The sequence below is a fragment of the Panthera uncia genome, chromosome A2 (genome assembly GCF_023721935.1).
Source record: "Panthera uncia isolate 11264 chromosome A2, Puncia_PCG_1.0, whole genome shotgun sequence".
NCBI lineage: Eukaryota > Metazoa > Chordata > Mammalia > Carnivora > Felidae > Panthera > Panthera uncia.
In genome coordinates, this window is record NC_064816.1 from 88747273 (window position 1) to 88764776 (window position 17504).

Genomic DNA, 17504 nt, shown 5'->3' on the forward strand with positions numbered 1-17504 from the left:
CAGAACTGTGTCCATTTTGTTTGCCTATTGTTTAAGGACTTTAATAGAAAAACTTGAGTTCCTAGCGACTGATCAACTCTGTGATCAGTTTTAGTAAAGGATCCTCCTTTATATTTGGCACCTCAGAGGCTGCTGTGCTGTCCCACACCTTAATGTCAGGTACTGTGTTAAGAGCTTCATTTACGTTTTCTCATTGAATCTGTATAGTAAACCTATAAAGTTGGTTACATTATGCCTAGTTGACTTAGGAGGAAGAATTGTTCTGAATGTTGAGTGATATATTCATGGTCACAGAGCTAGTAAGTTTCAGATCAGAGGTTTGAACCATCTCATCCCTGAAGGAGAGGCTGAACATCTCATTTCCTGAAAGCTAGTAGCATCTTTACCTTTCCTAGCCTGAAGGAAAAATATTGACATAATTAGTTCCATCAATAAGGCTGTTCACAGTACTGAGGCCAGAGCAGTTAGGCCTTCTTGTTATGCTCCTGCAACAGTTGAGGCAAGAGTGTGGGAAGGAACACCATCTTTGGAGTACTATAAAGTGGTATTGAATCCTTCAGCTACCAATCTAGTAGGTTAACCTGGATCAGGTTCTTGAAACCTTGCATACCTCATTTCTTCATCTGATAGTGAAAATAGATATAATAATCTCCCGTTTATAGGGTGGTCAGGGGGGTTCAATTAAACTATATATACATAGCACACAGCATATACTAAGTGTTAAACATATGTCATTGTACGCCTTAAACTGGGACTATTTTTAGTTTGACTACTTGGGTCATAGCTATTTTCCATTAAAAGAGAGTTCCCAAAGAAGCCATATGTCCTCAAGATTACTGTAAGTGTTCATTCCTTCATGTGTTGGCCCCTCCATGGTGAATACCAAAGCATTTTAGATGATCCTATAGAGAAGTATAATATGAACTGATATCCACCTCGGAGACAGACTTTAGAGAAACCTATTCCTACAGGGAAGTACTGAGTTCTGTCACAGAAGCAGCATCCGCACAGCCTTCCACAGACACCAGGGTATTTTTCAATCCCATACGTAGCAAAGCTATGCTCTGGCCCCAACCCTGCAATCAGTTGTTCATCCAAAGTGTTTTCTTCCTATGATCGTTTGCTTGATTGGCAGCTTATTTCTTCCTGTTGCTGGGTCCTCTGCTGAGTATTCCCCATCTTGATAAATATATTCTAAACGGAATTTTACGTGGTAGAGCGATAATATAGTTTTGTTTATGCCATATTTATAAAATCATAATGCTTTGTATTTCATTTATTTTCAGAGGCATCACCAGATAATCTTACTAGTTTTGAAAATGCTAATCCTTTTTTAGACATTCTCCTTAAAAATGAGAGTGTTAGTAATCATGTGTTGAAACTGGTCAGATTCAGTTACAATACTAAAATAGTGAACGAACTCAGTTCTATTTGATGGACATCAACTCGTTTTCTATCAGATTAAATTATCTTCCTAGGCATAGTTTTAAATTGAAATGAGACTGAACTGAATACATTAACTGAGAAGCCACTGGATTGGACAGAGGGAGAGCCAAGAATTTGAATGATTACCATTTGTGTTTGGGGAGGTGGGGCAGAGTGGTGTGTGGTATGATGTAACTCTTTCTTAGTGAGTTTTTAGAAAACACCTCAGAGAAGACATGGATTTATAAAAAAAAAAAAACAAAAAACAGAAAGAAAGAAAGAAAAAAAAGTGTTGACTAAAATAAAATGCCTTGAGCTTAAGATTCAGAAGTCCCAAGTGTGGAAGGATTTTGCATCAAAGTACACAAACAAAATAGTCATTGACTGCTAGGGAATAGAATATCTAATAGTGGATGATTATGCTGTGTTAGTTAAAAATAATCACAGAGGATAAAAGTAGAGATATCACAATACACTTATCTATTCCATATTTCTTTAACTGCACATTTAGATCATTAAAGTGATCTTCAACATTCATTGTGTAGTAGAGAATTTGGCCTTGCCCCCAGAAGATCTAGTCTTTACCATAGCTTCTGGAAGGTAATCTATTTCATACCTGACAGGAGTGTCTTTAAGGTATAGAACCGACTACACTGGATCTTAGGATGGAGTCAGTCACCCTCCTGTAGCTTTTGTGAGCTGACCCCACCGGAAAGACCAATAGTGTGACCTAGCATCGGAGTTTTTAGTCAAGTGATATAAGTTATCGTAAAGACTGAGTTCAACCATGTCAGCATTCAATCAATCATGCCTACATAATGAAGCCTCAATAAACACTCTGGACACAGAAATTTGGGTGAGTTTTCTTGTTTTGGCAATACTCTGTGCAAATTTTATACACCGGTGCCAGGAATGGACAATGGAAACTTTGTGGTTGGACTCCTCCTCGACTGTTACTCATGCATCTCTTTTTATGGGCTTATTTTACTTTGTATTCTTTCCCTATAATAAACAGTAAGTGCAAATACAATAGCTTTCAGGAAGTTCTGTAGGTCTTTCTAGAACCTGAAAATGGTTTGGGGAACTTCCCTGAATTTGCAGTTGGTGTCAGAAGTTAGGGCAGCATTGGGGACCATTCCCTCAAAGGTCACAGTTTGGCCAACTGTGAGTATTTTTACTAAACATTAGAAGCATGGTTAAATCCTGAATTGCCTTCTGAATTTTCTCAGCATACATTATAGTTAGTAGAGTTTTATTGTTAATTTGGGTGTATCCTATTTCTTAGGAAAAGATAATCAAAGACTCAAGTAATATAGTATTTATTGATTACCTACTATACATGTCTAGCTGAAATTCGATTCTTTTATTATTCCAGATATTTCACTGATAGGAATATGTCATAGTTTCAGCCATGCTCTGCATTCTGATTAGACTATACAATATAAATTATTCACTTTTTCATTAAGTGATAAAATATAGATATTTTGGTAGCATATCCCAAGCCCATCTCAATTTCTATGTTTTTACCATGTTGGGAAATTTTTCTCTGTCTGAATTTCCCTAACGTTGTCTTAATGACCTGTGAATAGTAAGACTAATTATTTTGTTGTTGTGTCCTCATCAATCGTACAAATGAATTGAGCCAGCCAAGTTAGGTTGGTTCCATTTGATTAGCTCATACTCATTGTGCTGCAGCTCTTGTCATTTGTTGGAAAGTGAGATTGCAGAACCCAGCTCTCCCATGAAGTGGAACACTGCCGACTCTGTTGGGGGAGCGTAAATTCTATGACAGTTATATTTCAGATCCTTTATTAATAAAACCTTGCACTGTGGGCGTCAGCCCACGGCAGATATTTCTGAACAGGTCAGAAAAGGAAGAGTAGAAATCGAAACACTGGGCCTTTAATTACAGCCACACACATGGTAGCACTGTCGTTACAGAATTGTTAGAAATCAGTTAAGGAAGGTTGCCACCTCGTCTCCCTGCACATAATCTGTTTAATTAGGTAGTCTCTTTAGGAAATCAAATGTTTCTGGAAACTAAGACTTTTTTAAAATCAGCATGGCATTTTACTTAGAAAGTACAGGGATTCTTTGGGCCCTGTTGTTTAAAGGAATATACATAAGAAATTAATTGCACTGCTTTGTATCAATTATGTAATCTCTGGCCCAAGCTTTTTAGGGGAACTCATCTGGTACCCTTTCAAAATGTAATTGAAGTCTTGTGAATTACTCCTAAAAACTCCTGAGCACTTTATAATTTTTATTTTATGTGCTCAGTAACAAAAATAATCTAAAGGATTCTGGAATACAGAAAAAAAATATCTTCCATTGAAATGTGCCTATACTCATAAATGCTATAATTTTAAATCATAAGAAGGATTAGAATTTTAATTCTGCTCTTTACAAAATAACTAATTTAGCATATGCTGTAGAGTTTGCTATGATTCTTCAATGGGGGGTTGCTCTGAAGCAGACAGAATGTTTTGGAAAATACTGAGAAAACTTTTATAATTATATTTTGATGTCAGTGACACCACTATTTGTAATGACTCCACCAGTCTCTTAGTTGTCATTGAATTTCAGCACTTACTCCTTATTGTCTTATTTATTCCTCATGTAATTGTGAGAAATTTATTAATATTCTTATTTTACAGATGACAAATTGAACCTCAGGTTGTTTTGGTAACTTAAGCCAACAGGTCTACGAGAAATCAAAATAAAAAAAAAAAAAACAACCAGTGATCGCTGGAGAATGTCTTTTCTGTGACACCACTAGAACTCATTTGAGTGAGGAGAATAAATGAGCAATGAATGAACAAATGAGGTCAATGTCAAACTCATTATTACATCATCTCTAAATCACAACAGCAATTATAAATTTTTTTTAGCTGTTTCAGAAACACTTTTATATAAGAAGCATCCTCTTGATGCCCTTTGTTCATTTAGCTTAAAAAAAAAACAAAGAAACTGTTGAACAATACAAGTTAACATCACAAGTTAGTATCACATTTATAATCACAACAATTACAAAAACTTAGTTTTTATGAAAACTTTCAAATATGTGGAAAAATATAGATTATAAAATGACTCATACACTCATTACCCAGATTCAGCAAATGCTGATCTTTTCCACATTTACTTCCTTCATTTTTTTCCTGTCAAATAATTTTAAAGTAAGTTGCAGATATGGTATCTCAAACCTAACTATTTTTGTATTGACTCTAAAATGAGACTTTTTCTTCTGTCATTACAGTACCAGGTGGTATCATTATTGCACCCAACATGTGAGCAAATTTCCTTAATATCAATCGCATTTAAAAATTTTACAAATTAAACAAAAAAATCTTTTAAAGTTCATTTGTTTCAACCAAAGATCCAGTTAAGGTAAGGCACGGTTTTTAGTTTGTAGTTTGTATGTTTCTTTGATCTCTTTAGTCCCAGTACACCATCCTACCCCCACCGATCTTTTTGTGAACATTGACTTGTTGAATGCTGGTCCCACTAACTGCATGTTTGATTTCCTCTGCCTCATAGTATCATGTGACTTGTTCCTCTACTCCCTTTGTTATTTACTGATAAACAGGAAGTTAGATTTAGCAGTTTGGTTAAAATCAGGTTAAAGGATCTTGGGAAGAAACCCTTGTAAGTGATGCTGTCTGGAGGCACACAAAGTGTAATCGTCCCATTATTCAGTTTGCTGGGTGATCTGTGGATTTAGGTGGTGACAGCTTGGATTTGCCATGGTAGAGTGTGCTTTTCTGTTCCCCATCTGGATCTTGCTGTGGAGAACGCAACTGGAGGCTATACATTTTTAACTTTGAGTTTCATGCTAATCTCTGCCAGTCACACTGTATTCATTCTATTTATATTTTCCCTAGCTTGACAACGCATAATTCTGAGATTTATAATAGGAGACATGGGAGTTAATCCTCGATTGTTTTTGGCCATGTTCTAATTTAGACTTCTAAAAAATATAAAACTGCTCATCATGTTTGTGGTTTGCAGACTGCAAGTTCCCTCTGCAAAGCACAAGCAGCATACAAATCCTTTCCTGCAGGTTCATTTTTGAAAGAACTTAGTTTCTTCCTTTTTTCTAATTCCAGAAGAAAGCAGAGCAGGGTTTGCTTCTGGAAAACTTATAGGGGGAAGAGCGGATGCTTAGATAACACAAGTGGTGGATTTTATGGAAAAGCACCTCCGAGTGCTTCTCTCTTCAACCAGATCAGATCTATTTTATGTCAGACTTGGACGTAAAATTTTGTTTAAAATGTTGAATGTTATAGACAGAGTAAAAGCACACAAATTCATACATCACAAATAGCGGTAGGTGCTCACAAAAAAGTGTAACTTATTCGTGTGGATCTTGGTACATGGTGTAGAAGCCAGAGAATCACTCGGTTGGCATCACCCCTGAGGAAGAAGCTGGCAGTCCCAATCGCAGCTTTCTCAAAATGAGGGGCAGTAGGCAGCCACGTAAAGTTTGCTAGTGTTAGCTCCAGGCATGGTCCATAGCACGTTTTCATCATTTTTTCAAAAGAGACTGGCAATTTCAAGTTGCTGGCTTTTGCTCATGCTTTTGCTTTTCTCTCTGGGACTACTCTTCTTCCTTTCTCTGCCATGGTAAGTCTTAGTTATTCTTCCCAAGTAGGATGCAAGTTGTCTCATTTCTAAAGCCTTCCCTGAGCCTTCTTCTGTCTTCTTATTACAGAACTTACCAGTTTGCAATTGATTTGTTGGTGTAACTGTCTTCCTTCTAAACTGAGGGGCCCTCAGGGTCAGGTACCATGTCTTTTTCATCTCTGTTAGTCAGTTCTTAGAGTCCTGTAAGCAATAAATATATGCATAATGCATGAGTTTAAAAAATTGTAAGTTTCTCCAACACTGGAAAGGAGCAAAGAGGAGAAAAGAGGGGAAAGAGAGAGAAGTAATCGATAACAGGGGTCTGAGATCTGATTTAAGCTCTGGCTTCGGAATATCACCAACTTCCAGTGCGGAAAGGACCTGGTAGTCAAAGACAACACTGACACAGGCAGAACATTTTGTATTAAGTTGAACTTTTTAATTTAACAATTTATGACAGGAACTTAATAATGCCCATAACTCTTGAGGCCCAAGAAATCCCTTATTGTTTTGAATTCTCATATGAGCAGCCTTTGGAGTGTGATATACTGGAGCAGAGTCCAAGGCATTTTGTATTCATAAAACTTCCCAGAGTCCCTAGTAAGTACTGGACATGCTTAATGAACTGAACAGAAATAACTGTCGGCCAAAATAATATTTATGAAAGAAAGATCCCAAGGAGAGACCAGAAAGTCTCCAGCTTTCTGAAAGTTTTTACAGAGCCCCTACAAAGGAGAGGAAACTAGGGTGAGGGACAAGAGGCTCCAAAAAGACAAATGTTGGGGCGCCTGGGTGGCTCAGTAGGTTAAGCGTCCAACTTCGGCTCAGGTCATGATCTCACAGTTTGTGGGTTCAAGCCCTGCGTTGGGCTCTGTGCTGATGGCTTGGAGCCTGGAGCCTGCTTCGGATTCTGTGTCTCCCTCTCTCTCTGCCCCTCCCCTGCTCGTGCTCTGTCTCTCTCTGTCTCAAAAATAAATAAAACATTTAAAAAAAACCCAAAAAACAAAAAGACAAATGTTATCTGGTATTCCCTCAGTGTCTTCAGGGATGTGCAGGTCAGAATCTGTAAGTAGACATTTATCTTCACCCTCACTTTGGATGCCTTGGAACGTGGCAGTGTTAGATATTAACTGGGAGCAGGATGACCCGATTGGAGCTCAGCTACTCACAAAACACTTCTTTTCCAAGGCATGAGGAGGAACTTGAAGGATAGGGATTCATTTCTTCTTTAGCCTCATATTCTTTTCAATAGGACAATGAAAAAGAATAAGCAGCAGTCTATATGTGGAAATACTGCATACACACACACACACACACAATTATTTAAGGACAGCTAACAAATATTGCCCCAGAAACTTAGAAGAAAATAGAAAATGACAGTAAAGAAACAGAAAACAATCCTTTGATTTTTGGCAAAGATTGTAACAAAAGTAATATTTTCAGTTTGACAGTGGATCTGGAATACGTGAAGATGCTTTTAGCCTAAAGTAGAGTTGATTAAATTTAGCAAAATGACCTATATTTTAGAAAATATAATAAAATAGTATTCACATACATAATAATGGAAGTGAAAAAGCAAAGCACAGAAAATTCTTCAGCAAAATTCTATTCACTTAATATTTGAACAGAAACCGAGTTTGCAATTCTGCGTTAAGAGATAAAAAGTTTTCTTTCTTCAGCAAAATTATTAAGAAAAACAATTTAACATTAGAAGCTTCATTTTTAAACCATTTTGTCTTTTTATAGATACTCATTTTTAAAGCTTAATTTCTAAAACACCAGTGTTATTAAAATCATAAATAGTAAGGGTTTTCAATAAGCTTGGAATAATGTGTGTATAGGTGGTTTGATTTGGAGAAATAGTGCAAATTGAATAGTAATGTTCGATGTTATGTTCAATAACTATTACATAAGTGCCTGGCATGGGGCTCTGGGGATACTTTGGGCTTACATTATTTTATAGAGTTTGTGTTATATTAGATGAGATGGATTTTCACTAAATAAATTATGAGGAAATGTGATAAGTGCAGCAGTAGGAAACTGCTTGTCCTCTAAATGTATGACAACGAAGAGAAGAGAAGTAAGTTCTGCCTAGGTACCTATGGTGACACCTAAACTACTATTATTTTGGCCTTTTTTTGGTTGCTGCTTTTTTTTTATTGGTTTGTCTTCTAAGTGTGGATAAAACTCAAGTTTTACATACAGGAAGAATGTAAAAGAGAGAAGGATTCACGCTGACAGAGGCACAGACACATGAATCAGTGGCTAGTGCTTGGGGAAGTATTACTAACTCGGTATGGCTCACAATCAGGAGTGATTTTGCCCCCACAGGGACATTTGGCAATGGCTGGAGAAAATTTTGGCTCTTACGAAGGAATGCTACAGCATCTAGCGGGGGAGAGAGAGGTAAGGGATGCTGCCAAGCATCCTGCGGCACAGGCAGAATACTGCTTGCAGCAAAAAAATTGCCCAATCCCACAATGTCAATAATGCCAAGCTTGGGAAGGCCTTGGCTGAAGCATGGAAGCTGAGGTGGTTAGAGCGGGAGAAGGAAAAGAAGAGGAGGCAGACGATGTCCACATATTGGGGGATTAGGGTGGCTCTGCATACCAGCCTCAGGAACAAATTAATAGCATGGGTATTAGCAGTGATGAAGGATTAAAGGCAAGGTGCAGGCTCAAACATACAGCTGCTTAGATGTACATGGGCCCAAATCTAGGGAGTGTGTCCACACAGGTCACAATGCATGTAGTCTCCTCCGGAGTTACTTGCACAAAGCAATGACCTTCACGACCAGCCACAGTGAAGAAGTCTGTTCACATTTATGAAATATGAAGAAACTAAAGAAATCACACAAGCTGGAATGATGGTAAAGTAGATTTAGGTTTAGATGGTGTTTAATACGTGAAAAACTTTTTATAAAACAATATTGTGTCTAATTTTAGAGATTATAGGCATGATTACCAGAAAGGATTGGGAAGGGCAGGTAGATAGATAAAAAATGGGAAAAAATCTTGAGATGAGAGGTTGAATTATGCCGTAGAAATGTCTGGCTAAAACAGAGGGGCTAGAATGGAAGTATTGAGCGTTGAGGTAGAAAAATATAGCATTACTTGATGGAGGGTTTTCTATGCTAGTTTTTGGAAGTTTGGATTTGATGCAGTCAGTTAGAAAGAGTCCTTGTAAGTTCCTGAATAGGAGAGAAATGAATGAAAATGGCCTTCGAGTAATACTGTGTTTCCAACCCTGTATTAGATAGATCATAGCATGAAGAAAATGAGGCATGTGACAGCACGATCATCTAGGAGACTATTCAAGTTCTGCCCTCAATTTACAAACAAAATAGCTGCTCACTGCCACCCATAAAATTTTCTTTTATATACATGAAACGTGCTATTAAGTTTCCTTTCAATTTTCTTAGGTATATACACTTAGTCGTTTGGCCTTTCCTCATCGGACACATTTCCCAACACTTCAGTGATTTATTTCACTCTTGCATCTGTATTCTTTCCAACTTTGTTGTTTCATATCTCACTTCATTTACCATGATTCACATTGACCTGAGAATAGGCATACTTTGGAGATATTGCGGGTTTGGTTCCAGACCACCACAATAAAGTAAATCAAATGAATTTGTCTTTTCTCAGTGCATATAAAAGTTACTTTACACTCTGTTCTAGTCTCTTAAGTGTGCAATAGCATTATGTATATAAAAAAAACAAGGTATATACCTTACTTTAAAAATACCATCTTGCTAAAAAATGCTTCCCATCATTGGAGTTTTCAGTGAGTTGTCATCTTTTTGTTGGTGGAGGGTCTAGCCTCAGTGTTGATGACCATTGACTAATTGGGGTTGTGGTTGCTGAGTGTTGGGGTAGCTGTGGCAATTTCTTAAAATAAACAATAAAGACAACACTGAAATTTGCCACTTTCAATTACTTTTCCTTCCACAGGCAATTTTGCTGTAGCATCTGAGGCTGTTTGATAACGCTTGACCCACAGTAGAACTTCTTTCAAAATTTGAGTCATTCCTTTCAAACCCTGCCAATGCTTTATCAACTAAATTTATGTAATATTCTAAATCCTTTTTTGGGGTTCCACCAATTTTCATAACATCTTCACCAGGAGTATTTTTCATCTCAAGAAACCACTTTCTTTGCTTATCCATAAGAAAGAACTCCTTATCCTTTAAAGTTTTATCACGAGACTGCAACAATTCAGTCACATCTGCAGGCTCCACATCCAATTCTAGTTCTCTGGCTATTTCCACCTCATCTGCAGTAACTTCTTCCACTGCAGTCTTGAACCCCTCAAAGTCATACATGAGGACTGGAATATACTTTGTCCACCCTCTTGTTCCTGTTGATATTTTCTTCTTCTCATGAAACATGAATGTTCTTCATGGCATCTAGAACAGTGAACCTTCCCAGAAGATTTTCAATTTAATACTTCAAAAATCACTACTACGACAGCTAAATAAAACCTTATGAAAAGTATTTCTTAACTAGTAAGACTAAAAGTCAAAATGACTCCTTGATCCATGGGCTACAGAATGGACATTGTGTTAGCAGGCATGCAAACAACATTAACCCCACTGTAAGTTTCCATCAGGATTCTTGGGTAACCAGATGAATTGTCAATGAAGAGTAACATTTTGAAAGGAATCTTATTTTTGAGTCGTATATCTCAACAATGAGTTTAAAATATTTAGTAAACCATGTTTTAAACAGATGTGTCATCATCCATATTTTGTTCTATTTATAGAGCACAGGCAGAATAGATTTAGTGTAATTTTTAAGGGCTCTAGGATTTTCATAATGGTATCTGAGTATTGACTTCAACCTAAAGTCACCAGCTGCATTAGCCCCTAACAAGAGAAATCACCTATCTTTTGAAGCTTTGGAGCCAGACATTGATTTCTCTCTAACTGTAAAAGTGATCGATGGCATCTTCTTCCAATATAAGGTTGTTTCACTGACATTTAAAATCCGTTCTTTAGTGGAACCACCTTCATGAATTGTCTTAGCTAGATCTTCTGTACAACTTGTTGCAGCTTCTACATCAGCGCTTGCTGCTTCACCTTGCACTTGTATCTTACGGAGATGGTTTCTTTCCTTAAACCCCATGAACCAGATTCCACCAGCTTCAGACTTTTCTTCTGCAGCTTCCTCACTTCTCTCAGCCTTCATAGAATTGAAGAGAGTTAGTCCCTTGCTCTGGATTAGGCTTTGGTTTAAGGGAAAGTTATGGCTGGTTTGATCTATCCAGACCACTAAACTTTCTCCATATCAGCAGTAAGGCTGTGTTACTTTCTTATCATTCTTGTGCTGACTGGGGTAACAATAGTAATTTCCTTCAAGTACTTTTTGTTTGCATTCACAATTTGGCTCACCTTTTGGTGCAAGAGGCCTAGATTTCAGCCTATCTCAGCTTTTGATGTGTCTTCTTCACTAAGCTTGATCATTTCTAGCTTTTGATTTGAAATGAGAGATGTGTGACTCTTATTTGAACATTTAGAGGCCATTGGAGTGTAACTTATTGGCCTGATTTCAATATTGTTGTGTCTCGGGGAATAGAGAGGCCCACAGAGAGGGAGAGATATGGAGGAATGACTGGTTGATGGAGTAGTCAGAACACACACATTCACCAGTTAGGTTTGCATCTTACGTGAGCACGGTTCATGGTATCCTACAACAATTACAGCAGTAACATGAATGATCACTGTTACTGTGAAAACAAACATAATAATTATGAAAGTGTTTGAAAAACTGTGAGAATTACCAAAATGTGACACAGAGCCATGAAGTGAGCAAATACTTATGGAAAAATGGTGCTGGTGAATGTATTTAACACAGGGTTGCCACAAATGCCAACCTGTAAAAAATACAATATCTATGAAGTGCAATAAAACAAGGTATGCCTGCATTCTAATAAAATTCAGATCGAATTCACCAAAAGGGAAGGATATTGTCTATTCAAAAAGAAACATTTCATATATTTTTAATTTTTTTAAAGAAATTCAAGATAAAAAAAATAAGAGTAGACTTAACCTAACATTTTATGTTTTTATCATAAATACTGAACGGGTAACATGTGAATCATCGACAATCATTGACAAATAGGAGAACAAGAAAACACACTATGTTAAAAATTACTTCTTCAAAATGTAAGGTTGCCTTCAGTCTTTATTCAAAGCCATTTCAGCTAAAGTCTCACTTGAATCTATAAAATATTTTGAATTAATAATTGCAATTAAGCAAGGTTATTTTAAACCTGAGGCATTAAGTTCTCAGATTTTTGCATAGTTGAAAGAATCAGGCATCCTTCTGCCTTGTGTTACAAATATAATAAAAATGCACCAGCAAAATACCTGAGTGTGAATCAATGCAAAGTGTTTTCACAAGCTCCAGACAGATTAAATGTTTAAAAAAAGGAAGAGACCTCCAGATCAGAAAATAGCCTATATTTACCTTCTGTCTGAAACAAGTTAAAAACAAAACAAAACAAAAGACAGTAAAAATACTTAAAACAATTACTCTGAAGAAATTTTATGTCAGTCAGTGAGGACAGAGATCCCTATGAAGTAGTAACAAAGAAGTTTAGCATGTCCCACATGAGTGCCTTTGTACTGCCTGGAGAAAGTTCTGGGCATAACACAAAAAGAGGGAGCTCAAGTCGAGTCTGGAAGTTTTCTTTACTTAAGGAAATAGAGCTGGGTGTTCAGGGAACCCAAGGTGGCTAAACTTTGTAGGAAAGAGTTCCAGAGAGGAGAGAAATACACAGACAGCTCTGGATTTCTGCATAGGGTGCCTTGTGATTATTTAGTAGAGTTCTGGTCAGTTCATATGTGTGTGGAAACAACCCAGGACTCAGGAAGGAATCACCCAAAATGATTATAAAAAAATTTGTGAAAAGTGCTTAATCCTACCAGACGGAGTAGAAAATTCTGTATTTCACAGGAGACAGTACTCAGAACTTTCTTGTCTCAGTGAAAATTTACCCAAGACAAAAGTCTAAAAAGTCTGAAAGCAAGACCCCCAATAGATCAAACTATTTCTAAGAAACTCAATTATGCCATGGAACAGGGATCAAGAATATTTACAGGAATAAAAAATGTGCTCAGTAAACTAAAATTCACAATGAATGGCATCTAAGCAAAAATTATAAGGCATGCAAAAAAGCAGGCAAGTATGAGAAAAATCAATCAATCAAAACTAACCCAGAAATGGCACAGATGATAGAATTAGTAAAATGTCATTTAAAAACTTATTATAACTTTATTCCATATGTTCAAAAAGCTAGAGGAAAAGTTGAACATGCTAAGTAGAGTCATGAAAGATACAAATTGAACTTTTAAAGATGAAAAACTTCAATGTCTGAGATTAAAACCATACTAATTGAAACTAACAGCACATTAGACATTGCAGGAAAGGTTACTGAACTTGAAAGCAGCAATAGAAAATATCCAGTGGGAAACACAGAGAGGAAAAAAAGGGCTAAAAATATACATAAAGCATTAATAGGTTGTGATACAACTTGAAATATTCCAATATATGCCTAATTGAAGTGCCCAAAGTTGGGTTAAAGGCATAAAAATATTTCAAGAAATAATAGGTGAATATTTTCTAAATTTGATGAAAACTATAGACTCCCATAAACAAGAACCTCAACAAGCACGAGAAATATGAAGAAAATTACACTAAAGCACATCACAATCGAATTGTTTAAAACCCATGATAAAAGAGAAAATCCAAAATGCAAATAAGAAAAAAGACACATTAAGAAACAGAGGCACAAAGGTAATGTTAACAGCAGATTTCTTTGGAAACAATGCAGGCTAAAAGACACTGGAGCAACATCTTTAAAATACTGAAACAATGAAGCCATAACCCCGAATTCAAAATATATGTTTTAAAAACAAAGGTGAAATGAAAACTTTTTCAGACATACCAAAGCTAAAAGAATTCATCACCAGCAGACCCACACTACGAGAATGGAAAAACACTACCAAGGGAAATCTGCATCTCCACAAAAATTAAATTAAGATCACGGGAATGGTAACTAGGTGAGCAGATATAACAATTTTTTTTATTATTTAAATTTCACTAGAAATAATTGTTGAAAGCAACACTAATAATAATACATCATGGAGTTTACTGGATATGCAGAAGTGAAATGTGTGAAAACAGTAGTACAAGGTTTTGCAGGGAAAAAATAGGTGCACGCACACAGTGGTTCGGTTGTTACGCTGTATGTGAAGTCATATAATGCCAGTTGATGGTATACATTTTGTGAAATTAAGGATCCTATGAATCTTGAAGTAACCAGTAAAATGACACAAGAAAGAATTATAGCTAGGAAGATAAAATGAAGTTAGAAAAAAATACCCCGTCCCAAAGGGACAAAAGGAGGAAAAAAGGAATGATGGAAAGTTGAGACAAGTAGAAAAAATATATGAAGATTGTATTTTTAAATTCAATCACATCAGTAATCACGTTAAATGTTAAGCTAAAAAGACATAAGGCAGACGTTGTCAGGTTGGATAGAAAAGAATTAAATGCTGTTTATAGAACACCCACTTTAAAAGTAAAGGCACAAATAGGCTCAAAGTAAAGGATGAATAAAAAAGTAAAAGGATGGTGATGAATGTACTATGTTCATGCTAATCCATGTGAAGCCCCATTGGGTATGTGGGCTGTGGGGAGGCATGGAGCTCCTACAGGCTGGTGTTGTCTGAATCTCATAACTGGCCTGGATTCCCCATCACGGTGCATTTTCAACACTTTTCTAAATACCTTACAGAGGCATGTAGAGAAATGTCCTAGATTGTGGCACAGAGGCCACCTTGTAATTTTCTGCATTTACATTACATGCCATTTGGCTTATAAACCAAAAACACTGAAGAAAACAGGGATTAAAAGTCTTGAAAAAAGATTCTTCCCTACTTTTCAGAGCATATTTTGCTCTATGAAATGTGGAAGGAAGGAGACAGAGGTCAAATTATAGAAAAAAACTGTTTGAGATATTTTCTTTCTCCCCCTCAAGTATTGAGAGAAGCCACGATCTATTTTGTCTTTTTAAAGAGTCAGTATTCCATTCTCTCAGAGATATGCTAGGAAATGGGTTATAGAAAAAACCTGGAAGAAAGGAGAGTACAACGAGTGGCCTTGTCCCCAAGTGATCATTCCTGTGCAGTCATTCTTCAGAATGAGCACCATCCAGTACGAATGACCTCAGAGACTCAAATGCCGCTCTAAATAAAGGATCATCTCTGTTTTCCACTGACAGTGTTTTCAAGTCTAATTAGCATGTGCTGGTGGAGGGAGGGTAGGGAGTTCATCATGGTAAACATCGTGGAAGAAGTGAGACCCACGATGAAAGAAGTTTGAAAAACTCTGTCTTAAAGAAGGAACTCAAAAGTCAAAAGATCAACTGGGCATCTGGTTCTTTCTGCAGACAGGCAGCACTGAGGCATGGCGCCCCCAAGGCTGTGCATCACGATGTAAAATTTGGGGACAAATAAAGTGCTGTTTGGTCTCTAGCTTTCCACCTCGCACATATATCCTTGTTGTAATGTAAAATATATTACTCACTGTGAGTCACAGTCAAAAGAGTTTGAAAGCCAGTGCTCTGAGAGGAGTTAAAGTCCTTGACCTTGGCTATAAAAATGGAATGATGCAAGGTCATTGCAGCATAGCAGTTTGAAATTAGGCAACTAAGTTATGTTGGAAAATAAGTATGCAATTAATTTTTAGCTACATTAAAAAATTTTTAATTTATGTTCTGGGTAAGCCACAAACTCTCATGGATGTACAATAAAGATGTTTTCTCTCACTTCCATCCCCTAGGCTTTTAGTTTCCCTCCCTACAAGTAACCGATAAGTAGTTTAGGATATATTCTTTCAGAGAATATACTGTGAACATACTCATTACGTATGGTTTTTAAGGCAAGTGAGGGAAATTTTTGCCTGGATCGATGAAGTCCCTGAATTTTGTAAGTACCCAACAGTCACACTGCACTTCTGCCCAACTCTTGTTAGCTTTCCACACTCAGGAGTTACCTTTCCACTCCTAGAGAGACTCTGACTAAACCTGGATGATCCTGTGTGAAATAGGGCTCATTGACTCTCCAAGATGCGCACCTGATGTATTCTGTGTTCTCATTGGGAACCACAGGCAATTTCTGATAGGGTTGGCTAACACTTAGTGTTTGCTCTGTTCCATCACGATTGTAAGCAGTTGACACATAATACATCACTGAATTCTCACACATGCACTAAATCATCCCTGTGAGGCCAGTACTATCATGATTTTACAGATGAGGTGACTGAAGGGCTTATGTAACTGTGTAGCTTCCCAGAGCTGGCAGATGATGGCTCTTGGATTCAAACCAGGCAGTCAGGCTCTAAGGTTATGCTTTTCATCCCTACACTAGACTGCCTCTTCTCCACACTGACATAGCTGTTCTCTTTTCTGTACCATAGGAGTTACCCTACCCTGCTGGCTACCCCCTGCACTTCTCTCTAACTGAATCTCAGGAGGAATGAAAGACATTAAAGGGATGTGTGTGCCTGTGTTTGTATGTGTGCGTGCGCACGTGTGTGTTTTCACCATATTCTGTGAATTAGTATCTCTGTTAAAAGACTCAGTTATCTGGAGAAAAGATAACCTGCTTTATTCTCTGCTAGAATTAGAATACTAGTCTTTCATCATTCAGACACACATAGGCTAGGACAAGCTAAAATAGTGGCCCTGAGACGCTTTTAGATTCACTAACGCAAGAGAAGGGTGAATAAGGAGGAATGCTCTTGGAAGCAGAGCCAACAGACTTGGCAGAAAAGGTATGCAAAAAATGTATTCAGTTATCTGGGGAGGGTTGTGTGATGTCAGGTCTGTACAAGATCTTAACTAAAACCTGTGTTGCTCTCCAAGAGTTCTTAGTAGAGTGGATTTATTCTGGGGAATGAAGAAGTGCCAGTTTCAAAGAATTGGTGACCGAGAGTTACTTGGGTGATGTTAACATTGATTTTTCTCATTCTGTGCAAACATTTACTGTTTTGCACAGAGTCAATATCTATTTCTAAAACACTTAAAATATAGGATAAGTGATATATCAGATTAAAATGCAGTATCCCAAAAGATGCAGAAATAGCGTCCTCTCAAATAGTTCATAAGCATATACATATGCTTTTCATACATATGCTGGCAATATAGCAAGCCTTTCAAATTTTTTTCATTTGACTTTTGGCCAAGAATTTGACCAATGTATAATAATGATGAATAGGCAAAGAGCCATAGATATTAAGATGGTGTGACTTTCTTGAAAATAGGTGGTGTATTTAATTCTAACTTTCAAAACTTTAAACACACATGGGGAATTAATGTGTGTTTAATGATGATCATGATCAAGATATTAAAATGTTTTTAAGCTATTTAAGTAGACCTAGCACATTTTC